This window comes from Ambystoma mexicanum, chromosome 10 (genome assembly GCF_040938575.1).
Source record: "Ambystoma mexicanum isolate Mex_15411 chromosome 10, UKY_AmexF1_1, whole genome shotgun sequence".
In the NCBI taxonomy this organism is placed as follows: Eukaryota; Metazoa; Chordata; class Amphibia; order Caudata; family Ambystomatidae; genus Ambystoma; species Ambystoma mexicanum.
In genome coordinates this window covers 1,182,023,269-1,182,040,649 of record NC_090932.1, presented here as the reverse complement: position 1 = coordinate 1,182,040,649, position 17,381 = coordinate 1,182,023,269, and positions in this window count along the sequence as shown.

Here is a 17,381-nt window from a genome sequence, read left to right as displayed (position 1 = left end):
TGCACATCCAAATGACAAAGGCCCCACAGCAATTTGCAAAATCCCACCAAACCAACCATCATCACCGAGGGCTGCATCTGCAATAATTGACCGGCTTCCACTTGTGTGACGCCCTGTACCATCATGGCACACAGGGCTTACATCAACGTTCCAAAAGGCAACATGGAAGCGGCAAGAACCGCAGGTCCGTCCCATGAGGCAGGCACTAGTCGAGCTGAAAGGCCGAAATGTTGCACCTAGCCACCAGTACAGCGTAAGGGCATGTGGCCCATTGGCGATCGTCCCATATGATCGAAATGGTGCTCCACTGATTCACCCGAAGCTGCAGGAGTCGAGAGTAAAAACCATCTGGAGGAGTGGCGTAGAGATGGCATCTGCAATAGGGCAGGAGATACCTGTCACCCAAAAGAAACACAAATCAACCGATTGCATTACGGGTCTCATGATGCATTACAATCTTCATTCAACACACCAAATCCACACCCATATGCATGCTAGCCCACTCCAAAGGAATATACACACCCCTAATCCAGTATCGAATCACAACGAAACCAATCGAGCCAAATACACCATTGGCAACGTCGGTTACTGTGCATGCGTCCGTCAAGATAGAACCCATGACATGGGATTAGTAACGTGCCTAGACACAAGTGTATGAAGGCGCGTCGAGACAGGGAGGATCCGACAAGGGCAGAGAGACGTATGTCCCACTATGGCAGCCTTGCATCACATAACGCAGGGGAAGGGGAGTGAACCAAAAAACCCATGTACATGGCAGACCCTAAACGGATTCATCAGTCCATGCATCCACACATCATTCCCTCATCCCGCAATGAAAATGCATGAATATTCACTCACATAATATGTGAAACTTCCATCGCGTCTGTGCGTAATGCAGTCCGCAAAAACCACTGTGCCCCTGGCCGGATCTGTAGTGTTGTGAAGCAAGATGGATTTGGGAACGTCCTGCCTCATCGTCCACTACGCTATTGCGCATCCCCTTCAATTCATATCATTCATTGCCTGCTCGTTATGGGCCATGTCCCAAGGACATTCTACAATAGAACGTTACATTTCCAGCCAGACCTGTGGGCGTATCCTCGCCGCTACTTCAAAACCCAAAATGCTGGCCTTCGAATTCCTCACTTGCAACATTACGTCGAAAAGGCTTCTGTGAACGCTTGCATTCACAATTACATCAATGTAGTGCGGCTGTGTGTCATGATGCTAACTGGCTGCAATCACAAATGGGACGCCACGCCCGTCGGTGAAGTACGTTACTGTGCTGCATGAGGGTCGGCCATCGATCGAGCCCTACATACCACTGACTCTTCACAGGTATGTAAGCGGCTGCAATCATAGCATGTGTAACAATGGGAGCATAGCATGAAAATCAGTCAAAGTACATCACACTGCCATCGGGATTTGATACATGATTCCAATCCCAAGATGCCATGCGGCCAAATGCAGCCTTACGTGCGGGCCGTGCTCGACCAGAAGGGATTGCATCTGCCACAGATTCATTCAATCAGCACAGGTGGAGGCCATACAGGCCGACAGCACATATATTGCAGACCCAAACCCCTCCCACAACCACTCCCACTCCAAAATGCTACCGGCAGGACTAGCGATGTTGGGCCTGGGGTACCAGATAGCACTGCAAGTGCTACAACTACAAGAAGACGACGAACAACAACAGGTACAACAACCGGGCGCACAGGGGAGACGGAGGAGGAGGAGGAGGAGGAGGGCAAGGCAGGGTCAGCAAGGCCCACAAGCACTGCCACTACCACCACGCAGGCGGCCCGCAATCCCACGCCTCCGAGCCGATCCGTTCAACCTCACTGCTGAGCAGATCCACACCCTCTACCGTTTGGACCGGGACACCATAATCGCCATTGTGGACATGACACATGCTGACCTCGTGAGCATGATAGATAGCCCAACCGCCATCCCACCCCTACTGAAGGTGGTGTCTGCACTCCACTTCCTGGCCACAGGCACCTACCAGCACACAGTCGGACAGTTGCATGGCATTTCACAGCCACTGTTCTCACGGACACTCTTCCAAGTGCACGATGCCCTCCTGAAGCACGCCGACGACCACATCACACTACCACGCACGTACCAGGAGATTACCAACGCTAAAGTGGGATTCCATGCACTTGGCGGCATCCCGGGTTGCATTGGTGCCATCGACTGCACCCATGTGGAATTGGTCGTCCCACATGCCATGGAGGTCCAGTACCGCAACCGGAAACAATTTCATTCAATCAATGTGCAAATGGTGTGTGACTCCAACAAGATATTTACGCATTGTTGTGCCAGATTTCCAGGATCTACCCATGATTCTATGGTCCTGAGGAACACAAGAATACCACGCTACATGGAGCGACACGCAGGGCACAGATCCTGGCTACTCGTTGAGTCTCATTCCATGCATGACATCGTGGCCCATTTGATGCGTCAATGACCTTGCAGGGGGGGGGGGCTACTTAGCACTATCATTCCACTGACACCCTTTATTCGTCTCATACAGGTGATGCCGGGTATCCACTGAAGAGATGGCTCCTTACACCAATCCGGAACCCACAGAACGAGCATGAGGAGGACTACAACCATGCCCACTCACGTACCCGTGTGGTCATTGAACAGGCATTCGGCCTACTGAAGGCTCGTTTCCGCAGCCTCAGCAGGTCTGGCGGGGCACTCATATACAGCCATGAGAAGGTTTCTAAGATGGTCATGGCATGTGTCATGCTGCACAACATGTGCATACGTAGGAATGTGCCCATGCCCCCTGACGCTGTACTGCATGCACCTGAAGATGATGATGATGATGAGGGTGGGGATGTGGAGGCACCTCAAGGAGTCCATGAGGCACAGGATGCACGTGCAATCCGACAGAGCATCATAGATGCATGCTTCTAGCAACCACGCATGGTGCCTATTACACGGAAAGGGGACCTGTGGCACTGTGTGTGTGTAGTACAGGCACATTGTGGACTGTACGCCTATGAAGGCCTCGTACGCAAATATCAATGTCCACACATGTCATTGGATGATAATGAGGTGCTGTATTGTTGATGTGATTTGATTTATACACCCTATGGACCCGCCACCCAGTGAAGCCCAACACACCCCCTCCACCCTACTACCTCCCCCCCCAACACCAGTGTCCAAATATGCATGCTGTCCGTGGGTAGACGCTATTGCAAGCCCCCTCTACGGGTATCAGGGGCACCCCTGCCCGTGGAGCGCAGGTTCCTGCCAGATCTGCGTTGGGGGCTGCCCTGGACGGAACTTGCCACGGATGAGGTCTCTGCCTGCTCGCGTCCATGCATGTCTCTGAGGGTTTGTGAGAGCTCCGAGAGCACACGGCGCACAGCAGCAAGTTCAGCACAGACGTCTTTGGACGTCGCATGCAGTTCCCCCCTCAGGCTCTCGGTGCTTTTCTCCATTTGTGCTCTCAGGCTCTCGGTGCTTCTCTCCATTTCTCCCCTGAGGCTCTCACTACTTTTCTCTATTTGTGCCCTGAGTGTCTCGGTGGATGTTTCCATGGCTGCCCTGGAACCCCCGCATTCATTTGCATGGTCCTTGAGTAGCGTGGACGCTTCCTGCTGTTGCTCGATCAGCAGGTCGAGGGACTGTTGCCTCTGCTGGGCCATGGACATTTGCGGTGGTGTGACAGGGGGGCTGCTCAACACATGTTGCCTTGGCACAGGACTTGTGGGGGTTGGCCAGTCGTCGTCTTCAGGGTGCCCCTGCGTGGTTTCGTCATGGTGTAGGGGATGGAACATGCAGGGGGATTGGGAAAGGTCATGGATGGTACCTACGTCGCCAGCACTGTTTTCCGTGTCGGAGCATGCTGGCATGACAGCTGTGTCACCTATGGTGCTGCTACCACCAGAGGCAGTGCCATCAGATACGTTCTTTGGGGGGACCTGTGGTGCTGGGGTTGTGGACTTGCTGGCTGCTGGGGTGCCTGTTGCAGTCCCCTCCAGTGTGCTGCCACTTGATTCCTGCTGCTGCCGTGTCTTGATCCTTGCACCTGAGGTGGAGGCTCTTGGGACGTTGGTCCTGGCCCTCTTTGCAGGCGTGCTGGTAGGGGTGTCCTGCAGCTCGTCGTTGGTATCGGACCCTGTGGTGGAGTAAAGAGGGGCGAGCGTTAGTTATGGGTCTGTCGGATTTGGAATGGCAACGTATCAAATGCATTGGGGTGGTACATGAGGCTGATTTGGGACTGGGCCTTGGAGGTGGTCTCATTTTCGTGTGGATTGAGGATGCATTCATTTGGCTGCCTGCAGTTAGGGGGTGCATGCTGCACATGTAGGGGTTGTTTATGGCTTCTTGATTGATTTGTTTGTTCATTCTGACTTTTAGAGGGCGCTGTCAGGGCTAAGTATGTATTGCACTATGGGGTCACATGGTACTGCACATGTTCGTGGTTTGTGGATTTCGCATTGTTTCTCTTGGCCAACCTACCTGATTCTCCGGATGTCGGCACTCCTTTCTCCATCCCTCCGACTCCCTCTATGCTCTCCATTCCTATGGTGGAGGCGCAGATTTCCTCCCAGGGGGTCAACTTGATGGGCGACTCTGAACCCCCCCCGGTAGCTGTGGCGATGTTCCTGTTCGCAGAAAGTATGCTGCGTACGCGGATCCGCAGGTCGTCCCACCGCTTGCGACATTGCTGTGGCGTGCGGGGTGTTGTCCCCACCGCACTTACGCGCTGTGCCACCAGGACCCATATGGCCTTCTTGTTGGCAAGGGCCGTCCTGGTCATTTGACTGGAGAAGACGACGGCGGAATTTTCCTGTAGGGTCTCGGTGAGCACGGTCAGTTCCTCTCGGGAGAAGTGTACCTGCCGCTTGCGGTCACACGCTTTCTTGGCTACCTTTCCCATATTTATTTTTTTAACTGGGGTTGCTAACGGGTTGGGATGTGTGTCAGGGTCGGATTTTTTATGGTTGTGTTGGGATTCGGATTTTATAGTTGTGCGGCGTGCTGTTTCCCGTTCCGGCCACATGCTTTTACTTCCGTTTCCGTATATTTACGGTGGCCGTAATTTGCGGTGCACGCTCGTTACGGTGACCGCTCATTACGGTGACCGCTAAGATGGGTGGCGGTATTGCACCTGGTGCAGCGTACGGCGGCGGTAAGGGCCGTTTTGGGGTCATTTCCGCCATCGCAGACTTTCGGATTCCGCCATGGCGTAATGCTCGTGCCCGATGGGTCGTGATTGGCCGCACTTTGCTCCTTCGTGCTATGGCGGAAACGCTATTTACGCTGTTGCGGTCCGGTCAGTCAATTTCCGCCAGGGTCGTAATGAGGGCCGAAGTCACCATCCCAGAAAGGACCCGACAATTCTCCCTGGAAGTGAAAGTTAAAAGGGGACAAGAGTTGAAAAACCCTGATGCTTACATAAATCTCAATGCTTCTCTCCAACAGCAAGGGTTGGGGGTAAACCCAACTCCATTAGTCAACATAGAACATGACACCATTCCAATAGAGGTGGATAATAGCGACTTAAAGAGTATTACTCTAGCCGCAGGCACCATTATTGGAATGGCGGTTGATGACCGACATTTTTCCATTGATTTAGGTAATGAACTGTTAGGACCAATCCCCAAGGACTGTGTTGACAGTGACAGTGAGGACAATACAACACCAGACAGGATTTTTACCCGGCATGGGGGGAACTTCCTGGTGTACACTTCTTGCCCTTATGGTAAGGAAGACGTGACTTGTGACTTCCGGAGGGATGAGGTGATTTTCCAGGTCCATGAGGGCTGCCTTTCCCACCTGAAGCCTCCAGTCCAAATCAGCACTCTGACCAGGGACTTCTCCACCCAGCTGGAGGAGGCCGCGGAGATAGCCAAACCAGAAGTCTTTCCAGACTTCAGGCAGATGGTGGAAGAGAGAGTCAACCTAGCTGACGCCTGTGTGACTCTGGAACAAAAGCAAAAGTTTTCTTGGATTTCCAAGATCTCTTTGCGGTAGACTCATATGACTGTGGTCGCACCGACATCCACACAACAACAATCCCCACGGACCCTGGCATGACTCCAGTGTTTGTGAAGCAATATCGTTTGCCTCTCGCATCCATGGAGTCCCTTACTGAAATAATTAAGAACCTTGAGTCCCGGGGAATAATCCGTCCAGTCCACAGCACCTTCAATAATCCGGTGCTGGGAATATTAAAGCCAAACGGCCAGTGGAGACTCTGCGCCGACCTCAGGGAGCTCAACAAACGGGTCCATACTTCCCGATGGCCTCTGCCCTACATTGACCAAGGGCTGGCCCAGATCCAGGGGTCACAGGTATTCACTGCAATAGACCTGACCAATGGATACTGGACTGTGCCTGTCAGTAGGGGGGACCAATACAAACTGGCTTTTACCTTTGGGGGCCAGCAGTACACATGGACCCGGACTCCTTTCGGATACCTTAACTCCGGTAATGAATTCAATATTTTCCTACATAAGGCCATGCCCGACCTGGGTGCGAGGGGTAACCTGGCTTATGTAGATGATGTCCTCATCAAAAGTTCATCTGTGGAGGAACACATAGCGGAGAACCGTTATGTTCTGACGCAGTTGAGGGCCGCCGGAGCAAAACTTTCCTTTCAGAAAGCACAGTGGTGTAGAACCCGTGTTAATTTCTTGGGGTATGAGATTACTCCTCAGGGACTCTGTCCCCAGGAAAAGAAAGTGGAAGCACTTCAGAAACTGAAAGACCCCACAACTCTGCGAGAACTAAGGAGCCTCCTTGGACTGACTAATTACAGCAGAAAGTTCATTGAGGGCTACGCAGAGATTACCAGACCCCTGATTCATCTCCTGAAGGGGGGGGTCAAGTGGGAATGGGGTCCAGAACAATCCGAGGCAGTAAGACAACTCAAAAGAAGCCTCTCACAAGCGCCTTGCCTAGCTTACCCTGTCAGAAACAAGGAGTTCTTCCTGGAGACGGGGTTCTCTAATACGTGCTTGACGACAGTATTATACCAAAAGCATGACAAGGTCAATAAAGTAATCTCCTATGCGAGCAAAACTTTATCCTCTGTGGAGGAAAAATTCAACGATTGTGAGAAGGCACTCCTGGCAACGGTGTGGGCATTGAAGAATTACCACCCGTTTATCCAGGGGGAACACATCATAGTGGAGACTCCACACCAGCCTCTGCAATATCTCCAAAGTGACAGAATCCGGGCCGGAAATGTGAGTAATTCCCGAATTACTTCCTGGATTCTGTCAATGCAAGGCTTTCCTGTGGAGGTCAGATATGGCCAAAACAAGAAGAGTCACCTCGCGCAAGGTCTGGCTGACTTGCATGATTGTGCCAGAGAAAACTGTCTTGAGGACGAAAGTCTAAAAGTCAAGGACAACACGGAGGCATACCTTAATTCCCCACACAAAGTCTTTGAAGAAGACAAGTGTGAGGGAATGCGCACTGTCTATGTGGATGGATGCTCTTACCATGTTGACAACAACGGGGAGAAAGAACTGGTGGCTGGCGTAGGGAATGCATGGGTGAATGAGTCCCCAGAACCCTCCGCTGGATACAAAATTGGTCCCCGAAGTAGTCAGGTGGCAGAATTGATGGCTGTGCATCAGGCCATCCTCACTGCTGTCCAGCATCAACTCCACAAACTGGTCATAATCACAGATTCGGATTATGTACGGAACGGGTTCGTGGAGCACCTGGTTAATTGGAAAACCAGAGGCATGTTATGTGCTAACAACAAACCCTTGAAACATGGGAAGTTGATCCAAAACATTGATGATCTGGTCACCTCGAATGAGATGACCATCTATTGGAAAAAGATCAAGGGTCATTCCAAAGTAGAGGGACCAGACAAAACTGGAAACGACTTAGCTGATCAGCTGGCCAAAACCGGGGCCATCCAAGGGGATCTAATTGAGATTGAGTCCCTGTTGGGGGAAATCCAGGTCACTGCTATCACTAGGTCCCAGACAAATGCTCACAACGACCTTTCAATTGCACAATGGAGTAAGGAGACCCCTGATGCTGATTTGATTACCGCTCAGAAGGGGGATCCAATTATTGGTAAGTTTTACCAGCACCTTGAGGACCCTGAGAACTTTCCCCTGACGGATACCGATTACACTGGGAAAGAGGACCTAAGAGTGTTGATGAAATGTCCAAAAATGTTCCGAATCCAAGACGGTTTGCTGGTAAGGAAATCCAAAGCTGGCCACGATCAGTGGGTGGTTCCTACCTCATTCCGAAGCCTGATGTTAAGTCACGCCCATGATGCGGCCACCGCCGGTCATAGGGGGTTTCACACAACATTGGAAATCTTAAGAGAGGTTGCATACTGGCCACACATGGGGCAGGACCTCGACCAATACTTGAAGGGGTGTCTTGTGTGTGCACAATTTCAGCCATCATCCCTCACGCACCGCGCGCCTCTCCAAAAGCGGGGGATGACACTGCCATGGTCAGATTTACAAATCGACTTTGTAGGCCCCGTGATTCGCTCTGCTAGGGGGAATAAGTACATGTTGACTGTGACGTGCTTGTTTACCAAGTGGGTGGAATGTCTCCCAGCCCCAAATTGCAAGGCAGAAACAGCAGCTGCCCTGATGATCAACCACATCTTTTCCCGTTTTGGTCTACCTCAAAGGATTGAGTCAGACAGAGGTAGCCACTTCACCAGTGAAGTAATGACAAAGATGTGGGAGATACTGGGGGTCAAGAGAAAGCTGCATATTGCTTATAGACCAGCTTCTTCTGGGGCAGTAGAGAGATATAACCGGACAATTGTGAGCATATTAAAAAGTTTGTGGCAGATTCTGGGCCAAGTTGGGATATCCGATTACCCCTGGTCCTAATGGCCATCAGATCTACCCCTTCATCTGCAACCAAAATGTCACCATTTGAGTTGATGACTGGGCGCAAGATGGTGCTTCTGCAGCATTTGCTCTACAGGACCCAAGAGCAGACACTGATAAATGCCTCCACTACTCATGAGTATGTGGAGAATTTAAGGAAACACCTTCAACATGCTTTTGCTTATGCTCAGCGGAATCTAGAAAGATCGGCTGATAGCATGAAGACCCACTATGACCTGAAAACTTCCAGGAAGGAATATCAGGTGGGGGACCGGGTCTATCTATACAACTTCCAAAGAAACCAGGCAAAGCAGCGCAAATTTTTGCCTACATGGAAGGGACCCTTTGAGATCATCGACAAGATCTCCCCTGTGGCCTGCAAAATCCACATCCCCAAAGGTCCTTTGGCAGCGGGGGAAGACAAGTGGGTCCACATAAACCAGTTGAAGTGTTGCCATCCCAGGCACGCTCTGCAACAACTGGAGGAATCCTCTGGAATCCTAGCGGGTACTGTCTCAGACTAATTCAGTTCCAACCATAAAACATACCACATCTAGTCTCTAAAATATTGTGATTTGCATGAAACTGTCTCTTAGTTATACTGTTTTTTTTTTTCAAAATAAGAATGTAATGTTTCGTTATGATGAAATGCATATGCTGCCCCACTATCTCAACAGTGGTGGAAAAACGTCTATGAATAGGTATTGCCGCTCTTCCTTTGTCATCCTAGGAGAAAGAAAACCTGGAGACGGGACAAGGAGGACGATCCGGAGACCGGGAGCAGAGACGCAATGGGCCGGGGTACCGCCCAATATTCCCATCAGGACCGGCGAGGAGAACCGATCGATCCACCGGATGGAGGAAAAGATGCTGAACTGTGCCATCTATTGGAAGAAGATGAGGAAACCTCCCAGGTCTTGCGAGTCCCATCAGGAAACAGAATGGCCATCGCAAGAGGGGGGCTTGTGGGATGTTTTTATCCATGCATCCGAGCCCTACCTCAAAACTGTGCAGTATTGACATGGAAAACATCATGATGGCCAGAGCTTCCCAGAAAATGCACAGGGAAATGCATGAAGAATAGGCTGCCACTCATTTTTGCCGATGTTATGGGCACAGAAAGACACTGCCTAAAACCACCATTGGACTACCCACACAGTAGTCTGAAATCATTGGGAGTGGCAATGCTGATTGCCAAAAGCAAACCCATAACTGTTGGGATTCATTTTCTTAAATCCCAAAAAGGGGTGGAGTACCAGTACTCACCACTATCCAAAAGCCGGCGTTTTAAAACCACCAGATTTTGTAGAAAACTGAATAAATGAACCCAAAACATGCCAAAGAAAGACATTTTAAGAGGTGGATCCAATGTAAAGTTATATTCTGAAGTGACTTGAAGGTTTATAACAAGACTGGCTGAGCTGTGGATTTCAGCAGTTTAAGTAAATTTGGACTGAAAGACACTAAAAAATCTAAATGTTTAAATTGACTGAGTGACCTACTTTTGTGTGTCACATAGGTTTCAATTGTTTAAATGTCATAGTTTTAAACTTAGAATCAGCATTCTAGCTGCATATGTAAAAATGTTTAGTTTTATTTGAATGCAGAAAACTGGGTAACAAAAAGTGACATTTTATCTGAAACCTGGCTTAAGGAACTGAATTCTGCCTGGCAACTACCCCCATCAGGAGTGAAACTTGAGTCACAGCTGTGTTCCCAGGCCTATCTGCCTTTTGCTGGCCACACTAAGGATATGCCATCTCTCTGATAATTGAATTAAGGGGAGCCCCACAGAATACAGGAGCTCTGAACAAAACCCTGTCCTGACTCAGGCAAATGTTTTATTGGCGGGAGTCGTAAATGGAGCTTCCTCTTGGCAGAAGCTGGGAGGGGCAGGGTCTCTGAGCTTGGCAGAAACTGGAAAGACTGGTTTCTGTACCATGTGACATGAAAAGACACCTCTATAGCCAGAATATGGTTTTAGAAAAAGATGAATAACTCATAGAGCGGACTTGTGAAAATTATTTAAATGACACCATAATTCTTGTGATTTTTCTGCCCACATTTTAAGAGGTTTTTAGAACCGGTGGCATGTTCAGGGGGGTTTTAGCAGAAAAGAGGATATTACTCAAAATGTGTGCATGTGAAAAATCTGACACTTCATCAACTAATGTCCATACTCCTTGCGCACATGTGTGTAAATTTGGGGTAATGTCCGGTATTGCAAACCAGTTAAAAAGTGCAAAATATCGCTATTTCTGAATGCAAGCCCCCAGGAAGAGCAGAGTTTGAACAGGGTATACCTCCTGTGATATGTGATGGGTGCATGTAATTTCAAACCACTGTGTAGCTATGAAATATGTATTTGGTTCAAATCTAGATTTGTGTGCAAGTTGACAGGAGGAGTGGACTTTCTGCAGGCTGTAAAATGACATCACTCTGACACAACTTAGCTCCCCCAATCAGGGGAGAAATGAAAGCTTGGCCAATGATAAGTGGAGAGGGGCTGGCTAGTGATGCTGCTCACACACACCCATTTTCAAAACACATAAAAGCAGAGAGACAGGACAGATAGGGACCTTCAAATCCATTTGCAGCTGGAAGCTCTGCCGGGAAAATCCATACTTTACCTCCATCAACCTTCAGAGACCCAGACCAGACCAGCAGAGTAGAGCTGACCTGTTAGCAGAACCAGAGAGAGCTGACCCAGATCACTGTGAAGTGCAGAGACCAGAATCCAGTCTAAAACCTGACCAGATCCGTGGCGAGGCCCAATTAACTCAAGAATATAGTGTGAGTACCTAGAAAACTGTGCAGAACCAATCTCTTAGTTAAAATAATATAATTCAATCCTATTTTAATCTAAGTAGAACTGTCTCCTAACTGTCACCTGTCATTTGTAAAGCTGTCACCTGTGATTTGCTAGTTGCAAGCTGCACTTGTCTTTGTGAACTTTAAAATTTCAAATCTGAAAAACGACCTTCACTAAATCGCTCATATCTCCGCAACCGTTTGTCTTAGAGACTTGCAGTAACTTTCATCTGCAAGCTTAGAATCTTAGCGTTTAATCGCACCAAGAACCACATTCCTACCCCTTATAGTTTTACCGCAATCGCGGAACACGCATTCGTGAATTTTGCCGCGATTTGCAAATTTCTCCACGTGTGAAAACAGAAGCTTCTTGCTTTCATTTGCCAGAAATTCGTTTAACCTGCTAATTATCCCTGAATCATTGCAAGAGTGAGCCTGGACTAATATTAACTAGATACCACTCACCCTGAACCTCTACAGGGAATTAAAAGCATTTTAGCATATTTTTCACTCCATTGCCAGCACATATAGAAGCATTTGGGCTGTGTTTTAAACTTCTGTTGTCTAAGCTTGCTGGGGTGAACTGAATCACATTTGATTGCATTCCTGAGAACTGTGTGTTTCCCTTCCATTTCCTTGCCTTGCATCAAGGGGGGGAGGGGATTGCCAGAGAAAAGTGATTACATTGTTTGTTGAAATCATATTGAGTATTTTCTATACTGCATTTCATTCATTCAACCTTGCATTTCCTTGAACCCTATAAAGCATTCTCTACCACATTATACTTCTGTACCTATTTACCAGTGTTCTACCTTATCCATTTCATCTCAACTCCTTAGTGATTATAAAGAAGTGTGCTAGTGCCAGATTCTCCGTTGTTAATATTTATCATATCAGATTAAGTGTGATATTCAATTATTAATTTATTATAAAGTGTGATATATATATCTATTGTTTAAATTATCAAAATAACCTTTTAACTTGCAAAACAGAACTACTTCTTGGCTCAGTGGGGTCAGAAGGATTCCAAGAGAGGGGTGTTATATAGGGGTAGTCATCCAGAACGCATGAACTGGACATAAAGATATATCAATAAGGGTTTTCATCCAGTATTCTAGACTAGGCGCTGACTTAGCGGTAGTGCTGAATTGAATCCTCTTACACAAGGCAAGGGAGGGGAACAGGGGAGAACAAAACAACGATCTTACTAGGCCCAGTGACATTGAGAACACGCAAGTGCATGGAAGGGGGAGAAGTGGAAAGTGTGAAGCAGAGGAGAAACAGATAAATAACAATACATAAATAATAAAGGCAACAAACAGTGGTAGTGCAGCCAGCAATTTGCAAGTGCTAGGTTTAAGGCAGCAGACAGGGTGGTTCTGATAAGTGCAGGAAGAAAAAAGGGGTCTGTATGGATACAGATACAGACCCCAGTGCAAGGGGTGGCCCGGAGGCAGTGCGGGAGGGTGGCAGGGTGAGCAGGTACCTGGGCCAGGAGGACAGAGGGTGGCCAGCTGCATGGTGCCAAGAGAGAACAGATCAGCAGGGGAGAGGGGGAGCGAAGGTAGACGAAAAGAGGAAGGTCTTGAGGTGCTTTTGGAACCAGAGATGGTTCTCCTCAAGTTTTAGAGTGGCAGGGAGGCTGTTCCAAAGGGAGGCCCCAGCCGAAGACAGAGATCTACCCCCAGCTGGTTTCTTTGAAAAGCGACTGACCCTGAGGGAGTTAGAGGTAGTTAGAGGTAGAGGAGCGAAGAGCTCGAGAGAGTAGGTATTTGCAGAGGGATAGCTGAAGGTATTTTGGACCCAGGCCCCAGAAAGCCTTGTGGACAATGCACAAGGGTTTTGAATTTAATCCTTGCGTCCACTGGGACCCAATGGAGAGATTTCAGAGCTGGAGAGATACGATCCAAGGGCTTGAGGCCAAGGACAAGTCTTGCAGTCCTGTCCTGGATTAGTTGCAGAGGGCGGAGGTAGATTTAGAAAGAGGCTGTTACAATAGTCAACCCAGAGAGAACCATAGCTTGGGATACCATGAGCTTCGGGGGAAGGAGAGGAAAGGCAGAGTACCTCTGAGGAGGTGCAGTAGGAAATTTGACTTTTTGGAGACCTCAGAGATGTGGGCGGAGAAGGAAAAGGTGGAGTCAAAGATGACCCCGAGGTTCTTAGCCTCACAGGTGGGGGTAGGAGAACTGCCAAGGGAAGCCAGCCAGAGATTGAGGGGAAAGGATGCTGAAGGTGTGCCGATGAGGAGGATCTTTGTCTTGCTGGCATTCAGACTAAGATCATTGACGCCACACCAATCTTGAATGGCAGTTAGGCAATCAGAGATGAGAGAGGGAGAGGAGGTGGCAGAGGGCAGCCTGAAAATGAGTTGAGTGTCGTCAGCGTAGCACTGGAAATTTGAGCAGAAAATGGCAATGCAGTGGGTGAGATTTGCCAGGTATTGGTTGAAAAGCCAGGGCGAGAGGTTAGACCACTGGGGAACACCACAGGTAGAGAGGAAGATGGATGATAGGAAGGAGCCAAGTTGGACCTGGGAGGGTTGATCTAAGAGGAAAGAGGTCAGCCTGATCAGTGATTCCCTGGTTTTCACGGAGACGGTTGAGCAGGATGGTATGGTTGACCGTGTCGAAGGCAGAAGAGAGCTCGAGGAGGATGAGGCCTGAGGGAATGTTAGAGTCAAGGTTGGAGAGCGGATCTTCATGGATGTTCAGGAGAGCAGTATCCGTGCTTCTAGCAGCTCTGAAGCCAGACCGGTGGTCATGTAGGCAGCCAACAGAATTGGAATGAAGGTTAAGCTGAGAGATGGGCAACTTTTCCAGGAGTTTGCCCAGAAATGGAGTAATGCAAATTGGACCATAGTTAGCTGGACAAGAAGGATCAGCTGTGGGTTTTTTGAGAAGAGGATGCACAGGGGAGTGCTTCAGAGGAGAGGGGAAAGATCCTGAGGCAAAGGAGTGGTTGCAAAAATCAGCAAGGGCCGGAGCGAAGGTGTCAATGTTGTCCTTGATGGTTTTAGAGGAACAGGGATGAACCTGTTTTGACAAGGCTTTCATAGATCGGACTTGTCTAGCAACCACATCAGGGGAGAAAAGAGGAAAGGATGAGAAGGATGGTGGTGGGGGTGTCTAAAGGGGGGTCAGCAAGCACAGATGGAGAGGGGAGAGGGGGGGTGCGGGTCGGCAGGATGTCCTTGGTTTTTTAAATGTAGTGCAAGGCAAGGGCATTGCAAAGAGCCTGGGAGGCAACAGGAGGGGTAGAGACTGCAGCAGGGTTGGCCAGCTCCTTGCAGATTTTAAAGAGTTCGGCCGAGTTGTTAGATGCCGCAGAGACACAAGCTTGAATTTGGACTTTCTTCTTGGTGAGGACAGAGAGTCGGTATTGCCTTTGTAGCAGGCGACAGGCCAGTTTGTCAGAGGATGTACAGGAACCCCTCCATTTCCTCTCATCCGCCCTACACTTACGTTTAAGTGTAGCTAGGTCAGAGTCATATCAGGAATTGCACTTGGCTTTGGACTTCAAACCGATCCTCATGACAGGGGCAAGAGCATCAAGAGTATCAGAAATTGAAGAGTAGAGCAGAGACAGGGCTGTGTCAGGATGTGAGACAGCCAAATGTGGAGAGGGAGGGGGGGGAGAAAGTGGTGGCAAAAGTGGTGGCAAAAGGCTCAAGTGACACAGCTTCATGGGACGGATGTCCGAGAAGGTAGGTGGCAGTGTTGGAGTAGGCTTGGCTTGGGGGGAAGAGAGGGAGAGATGAGAGGAGAGGAGGGAGTGATCGCTCCAGGAGAGAGGAGTGCTGAGATGGATGGAGAGGGGGAGGTCAGAGGAGATCAAGCCATCGAGTGTTTGCCCTGCAGAGTGAGTCGGGCCAGAGGAAAGGATGGACAGGGAGAGGGAGTCGCAGAGGTCAAGGAAGAGTACAGAGGAGGAACAGGGAGAGTCTAAATGTATATTAAAGTCACTGAGGAGCAGGCGTTGAGTGGTAGAGGCCAGGAGGGAGGAGTAGAGGTCCGCCCACTCAGAGAGAAATGAAGTGATTTTACCAGGACGCCGGTAGATGGTAGCCACAGTAAGAGAATGGGTAGGAGAGAGAGAAAGCCTACAGACAAGGCATTCAAAAGAGGAGTAGGTCTGAGTGGGAATGATAGCGGCTGGAATCCACTCAGGAAAGATCAGGGCTACCACCCCCCCCCCACCGGACCGGGAGGATCTGGGTGTGGAGAGGATCTTGTAGCCATCAGGGAGGAAAGTGTCAAAGCTCATGACAGAGCTGGCCGTGAACCATGTCTCGGTGCGACCAAGGACATCAAGGTCTAGTTCTTCAAGGAGGAGGCAGATGTCAGAGGAGTGTTTGACAGCAGAGCGAGAGTTGAGAGTGGCAATATGAAGAAGGCTGAAACAAAAAATATAGTTCCCAAGTGTGGGAACTCCCATCCTCTGCACACTATAAATGGCTCAGTAATGAGTCCTAGTAATTTGAAACAATGTATTATGTTTAGCTTTCTTATATAAAATCACATTTAGTAAAGAAACATCAATAGAATCTATAAAGTTCAGTGCATATCCAAAGAATTGATATACTGGAAACTCTTTATCATACTTGGTAGTTTTATTTGTGGCCCGACGCGTTTCGTGAGAATTCACTTCTTCAGGGGCAAATGCACATATTTCAAAAACAATATCTAGGAAAAATGTAAATAATACACATTAGTACATGTTTAAAAGATGCTGTTTACAGTTTTGTTCAACAACAATACTTTTTTAGTCATTACCATAGTGATTGGATGCATTTTGTATACTGAAACAATTAAACAAGTATTCACATTAATGTATAACCCATTATTTTTGCATTATTTTTCCAAATTCTAACTAGTATTATGGAAGACATGTTGAGTTGACAATTTGGGTTTACCTAAAGAATCATCTCTGACTCCTATGTGTCATCTGATACATATTCTTAATTCAGAAAAAAAGAGTAGAACCCTCAGCGGGTGATTTCTTAACAATATGGCTGAAAGATCCCTAAGAAATGGGAGATATGATATGTGTTTATAGTTTCAAAAGGGAATTAGAGAAAAAGTAGAAAAATGAAAGGTTGATAAGGATTTACCAACAATTGTTGATAAGGTCGTAGTTAGCCAATGCTTAGGAACGATTTGGGTAGGAGGAAATAGATCCTTAAACTGGGTATATAACGCTTAGATTGTCCGTAGTCACAGCAATGTCAACGAAATAAGGTTTGTTTGTTTGTTTGTTTATTTTATTTAGTATAGCGCTCCTGACCCAGGGGTATACGGGCGCTTTAAGGACAGGTTACATAGTTACAGTAAATGAGCAGTTATAGAATTGTGGCGTTAAAAAAAACAAAATATAATATGTACAGGCAGGTAGTAGTAAGCATTTCAAAGTATGTACAATATATACAATATATACAGTAGGTACTAAGCTTAGTCTATCTATTCACAGTATGTACATTATATGCGGATAGGACTGAGCTTAGTTTATCTGAGGGTTGCCTTTTCCAGAAGCCAGCTAATGACTAATCTTCTGAACAATTGGAAGGATTTAGTCAATTTAATACTCAGTGGTAGGGTGTTCCAGAGTTGAGGGGCGAGGACGGAAAATCTCAAGCCCCCACTCTTTTGGCGGAGAATCTGGACTAAGGATTTGGCGGAGAATCTGGGTTAGGATCCTAAACAAGAATGAAAT